The following is an 8,053-nucleotide window of genomic DNA, read 5'->3' as shown; positions in this document are numbered from 1 at the left end:
ACTAGCCAGTGCAGACCCCAGCCCCAAAATGTGGTCACCATGTGCATGTGGGAATATAGCAGCTTCAGGAGAACCTGCTCACAAGGGCACTGCCTGGGCACTAGTTTGGCACAACAGGCTACGGAACTGAGCCCTCTCTTAACTTCCCATCTTGATACTCCCTGAAGTTCATTAGTTTCACGTCTTCTAAATGTAGGTAATTGGTGCTACAGCTTTGAGTACTCCGCCCTCCTTCTATAGACTTGAAGCTTCCAGGAAATCATAGAATCATAGAATGGTTTGATTTGGAAGGGACCTTAAAGATCATCTAGTTCCAATCCCCCTGCCATCAGCAAGGACACCTTCCACTAGACCAGGTTGCTCAAAGCCTCATCCAGCCTGGCCTTAAACACTTCCAGGGAGGGGGCATCCACAACTTCCTTGGGCAACCCAACTTCCTTGGGCAAATCATATGCAGATTTTTATATTGGGAAAAATACATTGAAATGTGCTTCAGTTCTTTCGGTTTTGTCTTTGTTTTTGTTTTTCCTAACAGAAGTAGTTGTACTAATATACAGATGAAGGACCCATGGCTTGGGGCAGTGAGAGGAAAAAGCAATTAGAAATGTGCCTGCAAATGTAATGATGTATTATTTATCTGAGGATTCTAATGAATTAGCAACTGTGTACAAGTGCAAGGTTAGGGGTTTTTTTAAGGTTTTAAAGTATTTTTTTAAATACTTAAGATATTGTTTCTACCTTTGCATATAATTAAGGAAGGGAGATATTGGGTTCCTGCTCAGTTCATGCCTATCCTGTGCACCATCAATGTGTGCAGACAATATTAACTCCAGTTCTGAAACTACTTCATCAAAGAGACCAAACAAGCCCCTTGGATTGATACAAACAAGTAGATTTGCCTAGGCAGCAACATGTTGGCAGTATTTTTAGCTTAAATATGCATCTGTATCCCTTGGATGTGTGCACACCAGTACATCCCATGGCCAAGAGGGTGCCTGTCCCTCTCGCCCCAGCAGCAGGGATGCAGCTCGTTCAAGCCTCGGAGCGTGCGAGGCGGCTGGGAGGTGTTGGGAGCACAGGAGCTGCCCCTGCCTGGCCCTAAGGGACCAGCTCCTCAGGGGTTCCAGCAGCCCACCTTGTGGTGAGGCAGGCCCAGGGAATGTCCACAACACAGTGGGACATGGAGATGAAGGGTCCTTCCTGGAACAGCATCAGCTCACAAGAGGCACCACTCCAAATTGCACAGTCCTCCCTGGGTCAGACAAACCTTGAAACCACGGGCTGGTGGGTTTGTTATTATTATTGCTGTCCAAGAGGGACCCATGCATTGTTTTATAACCGATGAATAAAAGATCCAGAGTTCCTGCTGCTCTTTAAAGAAAAGTTGCATTTTTCGTTTTGCTTTCTCTCTCCTTTGAAAAGAATGAGACTGCAAGTCCAGCTTGTCAAAAAAGTAGCAAATATTTCTGTTCAAAGTAACTACGCACACCAGGGTTGCAATTTCACACAGGCTCTACTTCTATTTCAGTTCCATTTTGTATTTCAAAACAGGATCTTTCTCTGCAGAGGTGAATGTCAAGTGTTTAATCCATCCATCTGTGTCACTGTACATCTGTCCCACTATCCATACATTGATGAAGTTACAGGATGTTCACAATCATAATATCCACAACCATAATATCTGAGCACCTGCTCTTTGGGAAGAGGATTGCTACTTTAACACATAGTTTTGTCTCAAAAAAGAAAATAAGAATATGTACCAAAGAGTCTGTGAAAACCCCTAAACTTCAGTTATTGCTTTCCATTTCCCAAAGAAGGCCCATACTGCAGTGCTAACTGACAGCATAAAGCCTTTAGATAGATGCATTATCATTTATTAATTAATTCTAATGCTGCCAAAAGCCCTTGGACATAGACATCCTACAGTGAAACTGTTTATTATGACTCATTAGCATGACTGACTTCCTTGGATTGGTCTGCAAGTTTATTGAAAGGACTACCACAGATTAAGAAACATCTGTTTCCTCTCTTCCTGTTCTTGCTCATTTCATCCCATCTTTTTCGTTCCTTACTCTTTCTTCTTATGGCAGCAATGCTGAATACTAACAAGACATATACATTTAACTGTGCTCAGTCATTTCCATGCTAATTAATTCAGGTTCCAATATCTGCATTTTGTGCAGCTTCGTTAAATCCCCCTTAAATTGGTAATTTCAGCCCAAATCTTCTCCCATGGCAGAAAGAATATTTCAGCTCCTGCCCATCTCTGCTTATGATGTCAGTGCAGGGATTATTTTAATTAAAATGGTAGGTAAGAAAATCATTAGGAAGATAACAAACAGGCTAGACCACCCATTACCCGGGGCTGGTATATATATCTCTATATATGGGATCCTAATCCAATTTATGAAGCTTTCAAGCCAGTAAAACAATTAATTTTAAAATGCATTTCAGTCAAGATGAAAAACTACTTTGTTGTGTGCTTTGTTTTTTAAGGTGCAGGATGAATAAGCCACAGAAGACAACAGAAAAGCATTTTCTTCTTGTTTTCATTTATTAATGACACTAATGCAGTGATTACTCAGTGAAATGCATCAGAAGTCTCCTGGCTGTTTGTATACAACTTTAACACTAGTTGAAATACTTCAAATAGTTTGAAAGTGAGGTCAGAAGACAAGTGTTTTTCTACTGTTAATTGCTTTCATTCAATACCTCCCACCTTAACACTTCAGCCACAGAGGAACGTGTCATTTTCCCACTGTACTGACCGTTCCATGTGCAGGGCTGGGCCCCACCATTTGAGAAGGCTGTGAAGGTCCTCAAACATGTCCCAGGAAGGGCAACCAGGCTGGAGAAGGGCTGGAAGCATGTCCTGTGAGGGCAGCTCAGGACTCTGGGTTGGTCTCGTTTGGAGAGAAGGCAGCTGAGGGGCAAGCTCCTGGCTCTCTGCAGCTTCCTGAGCAGGGGACACGGAGAGGCAGGTGCTAAGCTCTTCTCCCTGGGATCCAGGGACAGGACACCTGGGAACCGTTCCAAGCTGTGCCGGGGGAGGTCCAGGCTGGACATAAGGAAGCATTTCCTTACCGAGAGGGTGGTCAAACACTGGAACAGGTTTCCTGGAGAGGTGGGGAAGGGGATTAGAGCAGTCTTTGCCAGAGTCTCAAACTGCAGAAATCAGGACTCCACTTATCCTTCTCCAGAATGAAATCAAGTTGGTTACAAAGAGTATTTGTCAATAAACTGGTACATTTTACAGCTCCACTATTTAATCACTTAGATTTGCAGCCCAGCAAGAGGAATGTGTCAAAACCTCTTTATTCTGACCCCTATCCTACATCCAGATATTCATACTCTGTGAATCCAGACTAAGTGGGACATAAATTCAAATCACATCTGGTTTTGAATCTGATTTAAGGACACCAAATCTTACTGCATTTCACAAGCCGGGAATGACAGCCATACATGACAAAGCAAGACTGGCCAAAGAACATTCCACTGCCCTGGAATATTCTTTTCTTGCCACTTGCAGGTGCTATTAATATTAAACATTCAAGAAAAGTTATTGAAATGATTAGTTATGGGGCTACTATGCAAGTACATAAAATATCATTACTTTACATTATGTATTTCGCCAAGCTCAAAATTGTAATTATGATGTTGGGTTATGTTACTATTTAAAAAAAAATACTAGGAAAATCAGAATAATGCAGCAAAAAAGCTCTTTACTATACAGTATTAAGTGAAAGCGCTGAAAAACAGCACAGTGTGTAATTAGACATAAAGTGTACCCAAGCAGATATTTACAGTCTGTATTACAATGCAGGACAATAAGTCACTGAAAGCAAATATATGCTCCAAATACAATAAAAGTCACCATCAATTTTGCATGCCAGAGGAATCTTTAAAAGGATCGGGAAAAGATTATTTCTTTCTGCAAATAAACTTCACCAAAAAATGGCTATTCAATTGTGAAGTAGCCCATTCTTGTATTCAGGGAGAACAAAAAGGGGAGAAGGAAGGAAAATGGGAATGAAAAAAAAAATCTGTCTCACCCAGCACAAAATATATTTCACAGCAATCAGGAACAAGAGAAGGGGGAAAAAAAGCCCTATTTTTATGCCAAAGCTGTATCATAAAATAATAGTTTAAGACCTCACTGTATTCAGAACCTCGGTTTCAGTACAAATGCTGTATTCATTAAAAAGAAATACAGGGTGGCAGGGCTGGATTTACCACTGGAATTTGCACAGGGCCATAAAGAATGTCCTCTATTAATGACAACAGCTGTTGGTTTAATAACCCTAGAAAAGATCATTAAATTCCTTCGCATTTCCCAGAAACAGATGGAAGAAATGCAAAAGTGTTAAAACATATGGGAGAACATATTGAAATCCAGCAGCCTCCTAGAGCTGCTAGGAATCCCAATGCCACAATCTCCCAGTTTACACTGGTCTCCTTGTGGGTGCCTAAGGTGTGGATATTGTGGAGAGTGTGTAAATCCTGACAGGACAGAAGAGGCTGGATGTGCCATAGGCAGGTAGGTGGCATTTGCTCTGACGGTTTATCATCACTTACTCTGTGTTTGCAGGCACAGATTTCCTTTCCCTTCTATTTCCTTGTTAGCTTCTTCACACCTAGATCTTCGAAATGTAAAAAAATCTCCACACGCAGAGGAATCCTTTCATCAAAGAACTGATAATAACCCTGTGAATGTAGGTCACCTCCTGCACTTCCTAGAACAAGAAAAAGATTCACTTCAGAAAATGCGAATTTCCCAACAGCTTGAAATAGAAATCAAAACAGGTCACAAATGAAGTTTTTTCTGTGATCAGGGGAACTAATCATACATTGCCATATTATTTATGCACAAGCTGTAAACACTGCACAAGAATACTTAGGAGCATTTGAATGAAATATTGTTGGTCTTGTTGCTTGTACAGGTGAACAATGGTCACAAAACATAAAGCAATCTTGAAGCCCAAAGCCATGGGGAAACTAAAATGGTTGGCTTCCCCTGGCATGTGGCAGAGCTCTCCCACAAAGAGTGCCGGCAAGGCGAGCCCAGGCTCAGCTCGCTTGTGGAGCCAGCTGAATTCAGCACTGTGCAACCTTCCGTAAGTGCAAGGGAGATCTGGCCCTGGGCATGTTGTCTTTGTCCTAGGTCAGTCAGAATGGCACTGTTTCATGTAATCTGTAATGGGGACAAGTGGGCAATGCCAGCCTCCAGAGGAATGTGTGCAGAATTTCATTCTGAGGAGTAAGAAAGTACCAAAATGCATAAAACAGACCTTGTATTTGGGGAAGAAAACACTATCAATAAGATAGAGGGAGAGAATTTGCAAAGGCATTTTCCTCCCTCTGTGCTCCCCAGTAGGTCTAATATCAGTATGCCTCAGTCCTCCCAAATGATTCATTTAACCTTCATAGTTTAATCATAACAATAATATTTGTCCTTTTCTCACAGCACCTGATGATTGCTGTATTCATTACACTAGAGCCGTACATCCTCTGAAAGGAAGCATTCAGATGCTAGTCAACCACAGGGCATATATTTTCTCCCCGGGTGCTAGCCAAGTGTTTGGAAATAACCTTTGTAATATACAGTAACCACTAGACTGTAATAGCTTTTGTTCAGCCGCCAAGAAAGGTTATAAAGTTTTGCAGGGATTTGTTCTGAGCAGATTCCCCCACAGTTTTAAAGGACGTTTCCAAAGTCCTTTTTGCCGATTCTTCCCTCCCTGGCGATCCTCCGAGCACCACCAGCTGCTCAGGACGTGGCTGTGTGCGAGAACTATACCTGGCACACACAGGTCCATCCTCCTGCGGGCCGCTCCTCAGGGGCAGTGAAGGTGGTCCAGGTGCTTGTGAGGTGGACTAGACCCCACTGTCCCCTGGCCCAGGGAGCGTGTCACTTGGGTCCTTGTAGTCAATAAACTGAAACTCACTTTTGGGCTGTGACTCTGCTGGATTAGGTTCAACATCTAACCCTAGAGTGGAATCAGCTTCCCACTGGACTCCCCTGCCTATACTGGCCACAGTGCCAGACCCAGACTGGTTCTCTTCAGGTGCAGCCTGCAGACGTGAACCTGCCATCAGCCAAACCTGCCCCAGCAGTCCCCCAGCAGCCCCACTGTTTGTTACCCACCTGCAATATGTTGTACCTTGTCAGACTTTAAAACAAATCATCTAATACTTTCTATACAGGAGAAGAGTTTAACTACAAAGTTTTTGCTTCAAGGTAATTTCAAAGGAGAATGTCTTAAAAGTTGTTTTCATTTCCTCCTGACTGTATTCAAACAGTACCGTCTGTTTATCTAATGCAGTCTTTTGAATGCTCCAGTACAGTGATAGATGTAATAGATTCATTAGGTCATTAATCACTGATGATTTGCTTTAAAAATAAATATTAATCTTTGTTTGGGAATTTTATTCTTCTGTTCTGATAGCAGATTAAAAATCTGCCTAGATATTAATGTTCCAAATAATGTACAGTTTGCTGAAGTGAAAAAAAATCCATTAGATTCAAAAAGACAGTCTGATAAAATGTTTTCCTTGTAAGATGTGTATGTAATTATTTAAACATTTAATTAAATATTTCTTTGCTAGTTCAAGAGACATCTTCCTTCTAGATACTTAAGAGAGTTTAATAGATGAAAAAGTGGAGTTTATTCAGCTATAACTGAGAAGATGAACACCATTTCCTTGTAAGACCGACTCCTGTCCAGATACCCTAACCTTCACATCCCTCCTGCTGCCAACCCAGCTTACTGGAACCCATTTTTTATCTTTTTATATCATTTGCAATGGATTTCGTTAAGTTTTGTATCTCCCCAGTAAGCTTGGCATTGAACGCAGCTCCCACATAAATAGGCTGACAGGCAGTTTATGAGCTGTCTACAATACACTGCACCTTCTTTGTGTACACAAATAATTATAAGTTCATTGTTTCAAAACACTTGTTTTTCTTCAACAAAACCCAATTGCACTATTAACATAAATCTAGGTCTTGTCTCATTGTTTATTTATGGTAATTTTCATAAACAAATGGTTCCTGTCTTCTCTAAATTGATAGCACAAAATGAGCAAGTTTATCAAAGTCATCCCAAACTATGTATGAAATAATCATGTTTTTGTAAATCCAACTCAGGTATGGAATTATCACAAATAATATTTCCCACATGACTCACTTGGGCAGAATGGCATTTCAGTGAAATTTTGGCAAGTAATTGATTGGAAAAACCACCATTTCAATTCACAAGGACACACGCAAGTTTATCTGTTCTATTCATATACACACACTTCTACCCGCCCCTCCATACCCACCACAGTGCATCACCATCAGACCTGGAAATTTAACCCCTCATGGCTCTCTATTGCATCCCAAATAAATCTTACAGGATGAAAGGGTTAACTTACAAATTTTTTTTGCTTTTGTTTTGCTAATTCAGTAATAAGCTGGTGAGTACTGGTGAGCTATATTCAGTTTTAGAAAGGAAAGGTTCCCTTAATTGTGAGAAGTAGGATAGATTTATATACTGCAATGAGGAAGTACAACATTTTATTATTGGCATCTCGTAGCATAACAGATTATTTCCCTAGATATATATCTTATCTGTACTTATTAATGCCAATCTGTTATGGTGCATAGCGTAGTTATTCACATAGAACAAACTCACAGCTATCAGTTTCAGATTCATTGTATGCTTTTGTGTTTAAAACATCACTTTGAAGCTACAATCACCAAGTACTGATCAGCCAGCCTCCTCCAGAGCCCCACATCCCTTCTCCCCAGAGAGCCTGCTTTCTGCAAGTGGTGAGACTCAAAAGCAGCTTTAAGTGACACCACTTTGGAGCTCAGGAGCAATGAATTGGAGTCTTTGTGCATCGCTAACACTTCAGAAATCAAATAACTCTTGTTTATTTATTTATTTTGCCTAGCCATTGTTTTGAAGGTCAGAGTATTCCTTCTCAAGCTGCTGGGTATTTTACACTTCAATGGAAATAAAACTAGTTTGGAAGCACCTTAACGACTATGCAAATTCCCTCCCCCTTC

This window comes from Antrostomus carolinensis, unplaced genomic scaffold (genome assembly GCF_000700745.2).
Source record: "Antrostomus carolinensis isolate BGI_N321 unplaced genomic scaffold, ASM70074v2 scaffold1833, whole genome shotgun sequence".
NCBI lineage: Eukaryota > Metazoa > Chordata > Aves > Caprimulgiformes > Caprimulgidae > Antrostomus > Antrostomus carolinensis.
This window is presented reverse-complemented; position numbering follows the sequence as displayed.